The following is a 12,066-nucleotide window of genomic DNA, read 5'->3' on the forward strand; positions in this document are numbered from 1 at the left end:
GATTTTGAGTTCTGCTTCGACTTAGTGATTTATTTAAGTTGCTTTGTCACTTAGAGAGAGGATTAGATTGGAATTATAACTATATTTTGGGTTTCAGATTAATTTGGGTTCCAAACTATAAGGGTTTCGGCATCAGAGTACAAGTTCTTCGGTTTTGAGGACCGCTAGACTGCCAAGAGTGCAGCTAGTCAAGCCTAAGTGCTTGATAGACTTAGTATTTGGATTTTGGAGTTCATTGGGTTTTGGAATACTCTAAGTTGGTTTGGAGTGCAATTTGGTGTTGATTCTAAGTCCTAATTATACCTAAACATTGCTATAAACTACTCTCATGAGTATTGCATCTTTGAAAGCAAGATAGAGTTAAATAACTGTCTTTATTGACTGTTTCTGTGATTTTACTTAAGACTGCAAGAGTGCTTCTATCGTACTCAAAACAACCGACCTCAACTGTATTTGGTGATTGTGTATTGAGTGGTTAGGTGTTGGTGTTTGAGAGTTCATTCCTCATTCACTTCTCTTAGTCACTTAGCTGTTACCAAGCACATCAATGATAAGATGAGGACCGACTGGGTTGCTGAGCTAAGCATTCCCATGGTCCTAAGTGCTGGTCTAAGTGCCCTGACTAAGCAAGATAGGGGTTATCTCCAAGGAAAAAGAAAAGAAAATAGGAAAAATTGTAACAACTAGGTCTAGCAGTGGGGCCTAAAAAGTCTGAGGTGTCGAAGTAGGTGGTGACAGGACAGCTTCTGATTTCCTTGTCATATCAGTTACCTCCTGCTGCTTGCACCACTGTCACTCACTTGTGATAGACATGGACATTTCTTCAGTATCTGTTGTTGAAAAGTTGCCCAACCACTCAGCTGCCAAGGAACTCTCAGAGAATACAAGTGGGGATGTAGGTATTCTCAGGTACCTGTAGTCCATAGTGTCCAAGGATGGACTCATCATCTCTGAAGGTGGTGTCAGCACTGAGGGTTCATCAGGAAGAGGGATATTGGAGAGTTGAGAGGCATGAGGTGGGTTCTGGGATATTATCTCCTGCTGGAGGAGAGTTTTGATGGCTTCTTCTTGTTCAAGCCTGGTCAGTGGTGAGGACTTCAGCATGAGCCCAGCACTCTGAGGCCCATGAGTCAGAGCTGGTTGTGCTTGGCTCTCTGAATACTGAGATTGAAAGAGATTGATGGGATCTGTTGGCTCATACTGATGTGAGTACTGATGTAAGCTCCTCCTGGAGCCTGTATCAGTTGGAGGCATTGGCCCTTTTGAGCTGCATCCTTTCTTCATTTCTTTATGACTCTGCAAGCTGCTCACTACACTCAGTGGCCTCTCACCTTCTTCATCTGGCCTCAAAAAGATGCTTCTCCAGTCTGCTAAGGACTGATGGAGAGAGGTCTCATCATCTTTGTTCTTTCTGTCAGAGGGCCTTGTCATAGTTAAAAGGAATGTTGAGGTCCTATGCTGGGAATAACTGGTGGATGATTTCATTTTAATTTTCTCAGGTTTGTCATTCTTCACAGAGCTACTCTGAGAAGGCCTGCCCCATCTCTATGCTGGTTTCTGAGGAGTGGTGAAGGGCAGGGCTTAAAGACTGGCTGCTAGTTGGGATATGTCGGGGTTCTTCAGCCACTCTAGTGGCATTGAGAGAGTCTTGGGCACAGTCAGCAACCCCAGGGGCTTGAGAGATGGTGGAAGGGTCAGAGGAGAGAGACTGCTGAAAGAAGTCACCTGAGAGATCCTCATCCTCATAGTTGGAGATGGAGGCTCATACCTAAGAGTTTCAGAATCCTGTGATGTGAGGGTTGCTGTTTCTTCATCGAAGAGGGTATTCACATCTTTCTTCTTTCTGAACATCCCTTTGAAGTGGGTGGCTAGGCCTGGCTTCTGGTAAGAGGCTTGTCATGGGCTGGTGGGACATTTGTTGAGATTTGGAGATGTCATAAAGAGGGAGGTCAGAGGTTATGTTGCAAAGGATTTGTCAGATATGTTAGAACTTGTTATAATGTCTGATTGCCCAAGCAGTGATTGATTGGCATCTCCAGCACAGCTGAATGATCACCAATAATCCTAACAATGTTCTGATGATAGAAGCAAGGAGTTCAAAGAACTCTCAGTCAAAGTTCAGGTCTGATGTGTTGACAAAGGGTATTTGGTTTCCTCCACACTATAGTGCATGAGGAAAAGAAAGATCAGCTTCAAGCTAATTGTTAGATCCAAGCATCACATGAGCTAATTACATGTGATAAATGATCATTACCTTGCACTTCAGATAAGATGATTAAGTTCACAGATATATAATCAAACTGGTGTGTCACAAGGCCAAGAAAATCAGCTTGAGTATAGAATGGTGTGAAGATAAACTTTAGCTCAAAGCTGGAGATTACCAGCAAGAGTGAGCAGTCTTAAATACTATACTAGATCTGCTAATAATACTACTACTAATTGTGTGTTTCTGAGTCTATTGTGCCTATTATCTTAAGGTGTTGTTACTATATATAAAAAGGTGATTGTGCATTGTCAGGCAATGCTGTTGCATTGAAAGACAATGACAGACTCAGCTAGTTGTGATGACTAAGCTTTGTCCCACAGTCTTAAGCACTCATTCTAACACTCTGACTAAGCATAAATAGAGGTTAAATCAGGAAAGAAAATAGAAAAATCATAACAGGTTCCTTTGATCTCTTCATAAGAGAGTGCAACTGAAGCATCTCCAAATGTGATACTTTCTATAGAGAATCAGGACAAGGAGCTGCTAGCAAGGTCACTTATAATTGAGAGCATACTGCTTGTCAGTTAGCAAAAACCAGAATGAATAGATAAATACTGACCTGTCTAAAAATGTTATATTCTCTGCATGGCACAATCTAAGACAGCCAATTGTGTTAATAGCATCTCCAGGATAGATATGAATGATTACCTGATAGCTGAGAAAAAGAAATATTAAAAGAAGGATAGCAAAGGAATGATAAATACAGCTGCTACCTTTTTCTATGTTCTATTTATGCATCAAAACTAGTTTGGCTCTCTGGGAAGTGCTAGTAAACTGAATATATATCAACATTAGTTGTATCTCAAGGATGAAAAACTATCTTATTCTCATCCTGATCCCCATGACATAGAACAGAGGCATTGGAAGTAATATGCTCTTCTGTAGACCCAAAGCAAGTGGAGAAGAAGAATATAGTATGCTGCATCGAATAAGATCTCTTTCAGCTATAGCAGCTCTCTATTGAGCATCTGTGAAAATGAGATCTTACTTCACAGGTTTAAATCATACACTGAAAAGGGTGCTTAGAAGTGCATGCTGCATGCTTAGTGCACTCTCTGTGGCAAATAGTAAATTTGAGGAGTTAGCATGCAAGAAACTCTATGAAAACATACTTGGAAGACCAGTAGTTCAAGCCATAGACCTGCAGGCTATATCTATAGACTGCAAATTTGTATATTGGGATCATATTCTGAGCAACATGCATTGGTAGACTGTGATGTGGCTGAAGATGGTCATTTCAAAGACAATCCTAATTCAATATGTATGTGTCTCCAGATGAAAGCTAACACAGAAGCATTTTGCATACTCTACAATATAGCATTTGCATTGTTAACTAACTTGCAGATATTCACCTTGTGATAAGTTTAGCCAAACCTCTAAATAGAGACTGCCACTAATTTTTCCCTTCAATTATAGTACCAGCAATAGATCTTGTAAAGCTCTGCCATTCTTCTTTGAAGACACATTAAATTGGTTGATGAAATGACCTATCCTTGAGCTCCATCTGACCCACCCTGAGTTCATGATACCTTATTTCTCTCATCTCTCCCAGTTTTGCAATATCTGCAAATTCTCTCTCACTAGTTACAGAATAACTCAATGCTAACAATCAAGAAGACACTTGCATGTGAACTTGCAGACAATTATTGCTTGTCTCATATCTTCCTATATTTAGTGGATCAGTAAGACTGAAGTACTGTCAGCCTAGTAGTCTCTGGTATAGAGTGTGTTTTCTCTGTTGAATCGACCAGAAGTACAGCACTTCATCATTTCTCATTGCAGGAAGGCAGTATCATTACAGCCTCTCATATTTTCCATCACCTATGCAGCCTCAAGTCACTCCAGATATCTAACATCAATCTCTACCATTCCTCTGCAGGATTCTGGATGGAGCTCGCTCAACAGAAGATACACATACCCTCCATTACCCTGAGAATCTGCAGTGTGTCTTCTGCAGTTGTTGACTATCTTGTCTCCAATGAAGGAATGACCAAGTTGACATTTAAAGTGGAGAGTGATAGTGGAAGCATTATGAAATGAGTGTTGAGTGAGGTGGTGCCATGTCAGTTGGAGATTCTGGAGATTCTTCAGCTGACATCTTGCTGGGGCAGTCATTGGATTGTTGGCTGGCTGGCTGAATATATGATTGAACACATATATGCATTATTAATGCATGTTCACGTTACTGTGTCTGTTTCACATCAGGTGCATATCAAGGTCACAGCTGGAAAATATGAGTGGAATTTTGATGATGAGGAAATAGATGTGCTATGTGATGAGCTATGGTATTTGGATGCATGATGTGTCTGTAGAATTGAATGAAGGAATAACTCCAGCTGTAGAGTAACACCAATCCAGTGGAAGTGGATCCACTGAAGGTTCACTGTCTGAGGCTGAATGGAGACCAGGAGAACTTCAAATGAGGAGGGTTCTCTCTAGAGTAGCAGGTGACATCTTTTGGCAAAGGAATCATATTGTTAGACTCAAGCTGCATGTGATCAATGGGCACATGATAAACTATTATGACTTTGCATTCGAGCCTTCTGATAAAGTTCACTGTTTATGCTGATATTGACTCTCAGTGTATCAAGGCTTTGTGTGTATAGCTCAAGAGTAGAATGAGATAGAATAAACTTTAGCTCAAAGCTGGAGTTACCCAGCAAGAGTGAGCCTCCTTAAATATTGTACATTGTCTGCTAATAATACTATATACTTATTATGGGTTGCTCTATCTTTTATGCCCATTGTCCTTGGTTGTCATTACTATACATAAAAAGGATTGTGGGTCATCATGCAATGCTGCTATGTCAAAAAACAATAGCTGACTTGACTAGTTGTGATGATTAAGCCTTGTCCCACAGTCTTAGGCACTTGTCCTAGTGCTCTGACTAAGCATAAATAGGGGTTAAATCAAAGAAAGGATGAAGAAACAAGAAAAATCATAATATTACCCCCTCTTTAAGACCATTATCCTGATGGTTTAATTTAGGGATAATTCATAATTGCATATGGCATTGTTGGTGTTCATAAGTTTTTTATTTACCCATTAGTTAGATTTCAGACTATACCCTTTCCAACTGACCAGATAGTTGACCATTGTCATCATCCCTCCACCTTTTGCTTTGATCTTTCATGTCCTGTGGTGTAGGACTTGATCGACCTCATAATGTTCTTCATCATCGATGAGGTTGGGTGGAGGAGAAGGCAGTCATTTCTGATTCAGAAATGCTGGTGCTATGTATAGTGATAGTAGTGTTTTGTTGAAGGTATCATGCACCTTCTATATTGGTGGTAAACATAGTCTATAGATACTGGCTCTAACTCTGATAATTATAGGGAACAGCCCAGTCCATTTGTCTGCTAGTTTGTGTTTTGGTTGTGGGAGGTGGAGGTTAGTGGTGTCTAGCCAGACTTTATTGTTAGGGGAGTATGTGTGGGCAGGTTGGCAGTGTTTATCATATTGGGTCTTCATTGCAGAGGCTGCTTTTTCAAGTGCAACCTTAGTCTCCATATGGATTTTTTCCATTGTTTTGGGGAAGTTTGCTGATGCTGGTGTTGTAGTTCTGTGTCTTTCTGTCTGTGTAATGTTTGGATGCTGTCCATAATTGATAAAGAATGGAGTTTTCTCTGTTGTAGAGTGAATGCAATTATTATGTTGGAAGGTGGTAAGCACCAACTATTCCACCCAATCATCTTTCTGGTAGTTGATGAACAAATGAAAGTATTTTTTGATTTCCTGGTTTGCTTGTTCTGTTTGCCCATCAGTTTGTGGGTGGTATGCCATAGATGCATTCTGTTTGATGTGTAATAGGCGATATAGGTTGTCCAAGAATCTGGAGATGAATTGTGGGTCTCTGTCAGAGATGACCATCTGGGACATGCCATACTTGGTATAAACCTTGTCTCATAAGATTTTTGCTCAATCTTCTGATGATAATTCTGTCGAGCAGGCAATTGGAATGATTGCCTTTGAGAACCAGTTGACTATAATGATTATGGCATCATAGCCATTACAGTCTGAGAGTCTGATGATCATATTGACAGAGATATGAGTCCATGGTGATGAGAGTATCATATTAGGATAGAGCAGAGCTGCTCAGGCTTAAGTGGATGACTTAGCATATTGACACACTTTGCATGCTTTGACATATGCAGTAATGTTGCTGCTCATCTTGGGCCACCAGTATTTGCATAATACCAGTTTCTTGGTTTTTGCAATGCCAGGGTGTCCAGCTGTTGTGTGATCATAGCAGATGGTGATTATTTCCCCACACAGCTCTTGGTCACAGGAGATGTAAATCCACTCATCATATCAGATTAGTCCTTCTTTCTTGGTCATTTCTCACTCATAATTGAGTGAGAAGGCCATCTGCTGATCCCATTTATAGTTATTGTGGGTTATACTCTTGATGTGTTTGTAGATTTCCTCTTCAGTCAGCATTATCATGGCCCTGAAATGCTCAGGCTGTAATAAGGTTATTCCTTCATTATCATTTCCCCCTCAATCATGATCTGCACATCAACTGAGGAGATCTGCCTTTTTATTTGCCATGCCCATCTTGTGATGAAGCATATATTGATATTGGCTAAGCTCGATGATCTATTGGGTCTGTCAGCAGTTTGGCTTTTGTGGTTGTCAGAAATACTGAAGGTTTTGATGATCTGTCCAGATCTTGAAAACTTCAGTGGCCCCAATCAGATAATGCCACCATTCCTCTAAGGTAAGCATGATCACAAGTAACTCTTTATCATATATCTCATAATTCCACTCAGTGATTGTGAGTGCCTTAGAGAGGAATGTGACTGATCACCACCTTCCTTCTTGTTCTTGAGAAAGGACCACTCCTATCATGCCTTCACTTGAATCAGCTTTGATGCAAAACTTCCCTTTCTGGGTTGGAATGGCAAGGGTTACATCTTCAGCTATTCATCATTTCAGGTCATCAAAAGCAGTTTGTTGGAGCAGGCTCCAACTCCAGGAGGCATTGCTGGTTAACTGGGTCATTGGCCAGACAATTTTACTATAGTCATGAATAAAGCATCAGTAGAAATTGGTGAATCTGAGGAAGAATTGTAATTTCTTCTTTTTGCTGGGTTCTGGCCACTCTGTTATCCTTGTGACTTTGATCAGGTCCATTCGGATGCTCCCTTTGCTGATGATTACTCTGAGGTATTTGGTCTCTAATACCTTGAATTCACATTTTTCTGCTTTGAGAAAGAGTTTGTGTTTTCTCATCAGCACCAGTACTTGTCATACTAGTATTCTGTGTTCCTCCTTTGTTTTTGACATAATGAGGGTGTCATCAAGATAAATGGTCACCTTTCTGATGGAGATGAGATCTTTGAATATGTCATTCATCATCTACTAAAAGGTTGTAGGAGAATTAGTGAGGCTGAAGAACATAACCGTGGGTTTAAATAATCTGTGGTTAGTTCAGAATGCCACCTTCCATTTGTCCTCTTCCTTGATGCAGACATTATTGTATCCCCACTGAACATCAAGTTTGGTGTAATACTTTGCTCTCTGAAGTTTGTCCATTAACTCCAAGATTAATGGAAGAGGATATCGGTTTTTGATTATTATTTCATTAAGTTTTCAGTAGTCTTGGACTGGTCAGAGTTTCCCATCCTTCTTTTTAATAAAGAAAAAGAGGGATGCCATAGGAGATTTCGATGGTCGGATACATCTGCTGGACAAGTTTTTGTCCAAAACTTGTTGAGTTCTTGCTGCTCATTATTGCCAAGAGAATATATCTTGCAGTCCAGATTGGCATTAGCATTTGAGATGAGCTCGATGGCATGGTCTCATGGTTTCAGCTTTGGTAACTCATTAAAACACTCTTTTTTGAATAAGTCTCAGAAGTCTCGCACCCACTCTGGTACCATCTCTTTGAAGATTTTCTCCTTTCATTGTTTATTGGCTTCAGCCACCAGGTCATTGGCATAATGAATGGCTCAAATGTGGATTTCTCTTTGCAAGTCTATAGTGAGTATAGTCTTGCCATCCTCTATTTTCTCATCCCACTGATCTTCTGGATCCTCATTAGACAGCTTGAATGGAATTTTTCAGCAACAGCACCTCACAAATGTGATTTGCCCAGTCCTTCAGTTGATCAATGGGTTATGATGTATTAACCAGTCATGGCCAAGAAAAACTTCTTTGATCTCAAGGTCAATGACCACCAAATTGATCCATTCAGAGTGGTTGCCTATGGTGAGTCAGAGCTTGATGAATTCTGTATAGAGTCTGCCTGATTTTTGGTTCCATCGGCATTATAAATGGGTATGGGTGCTGCAGTAGCCTTTGTTGGGAGTTGGTGCTTGTTGACAAAAGCCCTATTGATTGAGCTCCCCATGCAGCCACTGTCAATTAGGGCTGTCACTGCATGAATGGTTCAGAAAGTGAGAGTTTTGATCTGTGCTCTCATGATCAGATCTCACCCTGTGGTTTTGGTCCAATGAATGAACTTTCGTGGTTCTCAAAGTTCATTGAGCTATTCCAGGGCCTGACAGTGTTCTGCCTTCTTTATTCCTTCTATCATCTCATCGATCACTTCTTCTGCTCAGGTGCGATGGACTCAGTCTCTGAGTACTGCTTTTGCTGCTAGTACATTTTTGGCATCTTTGATGGCCCTCCAGGTCTATTTGGTGTCAAATAGCTTGAGCCATGTGGAGAGGCTTGCTGCCCTTGTTTAGCCTATAGGTGTTTGAGTTGGTTTAGTTTATGATTCTGGGGTGTGTGTGATAGAGGGTATATTCAAATGCTCTTTAGACATCTTCATAACTACAGGGAAACTATCAGTCCAACCAGCAGCTGTTATTGGCACACCATGTTCCTTGGCCAATCTAGTGGAATCACTCACTGGTCGGCCTTGTCTTTTACTTCCTTGACATTAGTCTCCTCTTTGAGTTCTTTTTCTTCCTTCTGAAGCTCAGTGATCTGGGCTCAGATATCCTCCCTGGTTTACTTCTTCTTTGGGCAATCCTTTGCCATATGCCCCTTCTGTTTACAGTTAAAACACTTTCCTTTCTTCTTTAAGCAATCAATGTCCATCAGTTTCTCAGCCCCAGTATAAGTCATTCTCATCCCTGTTTTCTGTGCTCTATAATTAGCCATTGAGGAGTTCAGTGATCTCCCAGCAGTTGTCCCCATTGTTTTGAAACTGGATGGGGTTGGCAAGGTCGACTTCTTGGGGTAATCTTGCAGGGTCAACTGTTTCACTTTCTGCCTTTGTCATTCCTGATACATCTTGATGATGTGCTCTTTCTATTCATTGTATCCCATCAGCATTAATGCTCTTATGCCGATGGCCGAGATCATTGTGATGTAGGACAGGAGAACTTCTTGTTTGAGAGCCTCAACTATGTGTCCTTTGTTGGTGGTCATATCATCCCATATTCCAGCCAACTTTGTGAGCCATTCTAGTTTGTCGAAGTAGTCGGTCACAGCTTTGTCTCCCATCTTATACTCCTTAATCTTTTATTTATGTACCTCCTGCATGGCTGAGTCAATAAATTTGTTGTACAGCATCTGCTTGAACACCAACCAGGATGGATATCAATAGTGTTGTCATGAAGTGGAAAAGAAGGTGGGGGAGAGGAGTGTCCACCATGTTTTGGCTTTATTCTCCAGGTAAGAGGAGGCAAAGACCACTTTGTTCATGTCGGTTTCAAGGTATACAATATATACCTCGAAGTATTGTTCACAATTGATGATAAACTGGTTGATATCGTCAGAGACACCCTTAAAGAGGTGGGGTTTTCATAATAGGTTGGATCGGCAATTCATAATGGCAGCATTCTCTGGCAGCGGTCCCATCGGGTTGGGCCACTGATCAAACAGAGATCAGTCCCATGAGGCAGGCAGTCTGGGGAAAGAATGGAGAGAATGATTATCTGCGACTGGACTTCCTTTCAGAGTGGCTTTCTTGCAAACAATTACCCCATCTCATATAGTGAATCTTAGATGAACTGCTTTAGAATCATCTCATATCAGCTCTTTGCTTGTTCTGGCTTCATCAGAGAGTGGCTGTCTTCCCAAGAGCTGACTTTTCTTGTTGGTCCAGAGATTCTGGAACCTGTCAGGCCTTCAGCTGGATGGGTTTGGCTGTGGTCATAATCTGTTAAGCCATGTAGCAGTGCTTCTGATAGAGGAATCTGAGGTCTCAGCTTGACTATATACTGAGAGTGCTATATATATGGCCTATTTTAGCAGAATGGGTGGGATCCTAGGTAACAGTTGTACCTGGTTCTTTGATTGGTATGGAGGCATCAGCCCAAGCAGATCCTTGGGATGCCATCAGAAGTATTCCTTCCAGGCATATTCTATCATGGCATACTGTAAAATTTGTCTTTGTTCAGTGTTTCCTGTATATTGGTACTCAAGTCCAAGAGGCATGGCCAACCAGCATACATCTTTCCACAAAAAGAGTACTCCCTGCTCATATAGCTCCTGGTACTCTCTCTTCTTTGTCTGTTCAATTTCTTCTTTTAACACTTCTTCATCAGTATCTTCAGCAGCATATTGCATAAATTGTTTGGTCCTAAAGAGGTCTTCCTTGCTCTCCTCGTTGCCCTCATCCCTGCTGTCCTCTTCCTCAAGGAGAGAACTGATGGATGGATCATAGATGGATGATATGGCCAGCCTGAGCATTGCTGGGGAACTCATTGTTATTTTGGGTGCTAGATCCAGTAGTATTGGGAGCAGGCCCTTGGGCAGAGTGATGGATAGGGGGTTCCTGGAGTCCATAGTATCAAGTTCTTCCATGTGTTCTTTCCTCCTCCAGTTCTCAGTTATAGAGGCCAAAGTTTTGATAGAACTCTGGATTGAGGAACTGGTGGGTGACTCTACTTCTCAGGAATCAGTGGAGAGCTCTGTTGGAGACATGGGCATTGTCAGATACTTGGAGCCCATAGGCTCCAAGGATGGAGTTGGCATCTGAGGAGATAGTGTCGGTACAGGTGGGGTACTAGAGGGAGAGGGGCCGATGATCCTCTCACACTGCCTGGTCTCTTCAAATTGCTTTGTCTCTGTTGATGACACTTCTGGCTGACCCTGCTCAGGGGTCTGTTTCTGAGGTGGGCTCATGAAAGGGTGATCCCAAATGGGAGTGGAGTCCATACCAAGTAGGAGAGGCTGACCCCAGCCAGGCAGCCTCTTCAGTTTGCTCTCACTGTCATGCCTGGCGATCATACTCAGCCTCTTTATACTCTCACTGGGTTTCAGCTTGTGTATATTCTGCATGCTTTTCTTGAGCTCACTCATCAGCCACTCATCATGCTTGATTCTGCTGCTGCTGCTGTACTGTATCATTGTAATTAAAGGGGACTTGAATGTTCCAGTCTGAGAAGACTCATCTGATAATTCTATCTCAGGCAATCCTTCCTCTAGTGCTAGCTGTTGCTGTTTCCAGCTCATTTCTGACATGGAGGTGATTCTGGGGATTCTCTGCCTCAGTGATGGTGAGCTCCACATTTGTGAAATCTGAGTGGGTGCTTCTCCCATGGGAGTTGTCAATCTCCAATCTGCTGATGGATGGGCTTTGCTCAGGAATGGCATAGAGAGAGCTGTGGAGGAAGCTGAGGGTAGTCAGGGCTCTTGAAGCCATCCTGGAGGTATCAAGGGAGTCTTTAGCATGGTTTTCAATCCCTAGGCTGTGAGAGGCAGTAGTAGAGCTGGGGGGCCCACAAAGAAGTTCTGGAGGACATTCTCAGACTCCTGAATGACCATTGTGGTCCAAGGGTTCTGGAACCCTGTGAAGACAGGGTCATAGTATCTGCTGTTAGATTATCGAGGAGGG

Source organism: Guyanagaster necrorhizus, assembly GCF_019112545.1.
Source record: "Guyanagaster necrorhizus MCA 3950 unplaced genomic scaffold BT62scaffold_50, whole genome shotgun sequence".
Classification (NCBI taxonomy): Eukaryota; Fungi; Basidiomycota; class Agaricomycetes; order Agaricales; family Physalacriaceae; genus Guyanagaster; species Guyanagaster necrorhizus.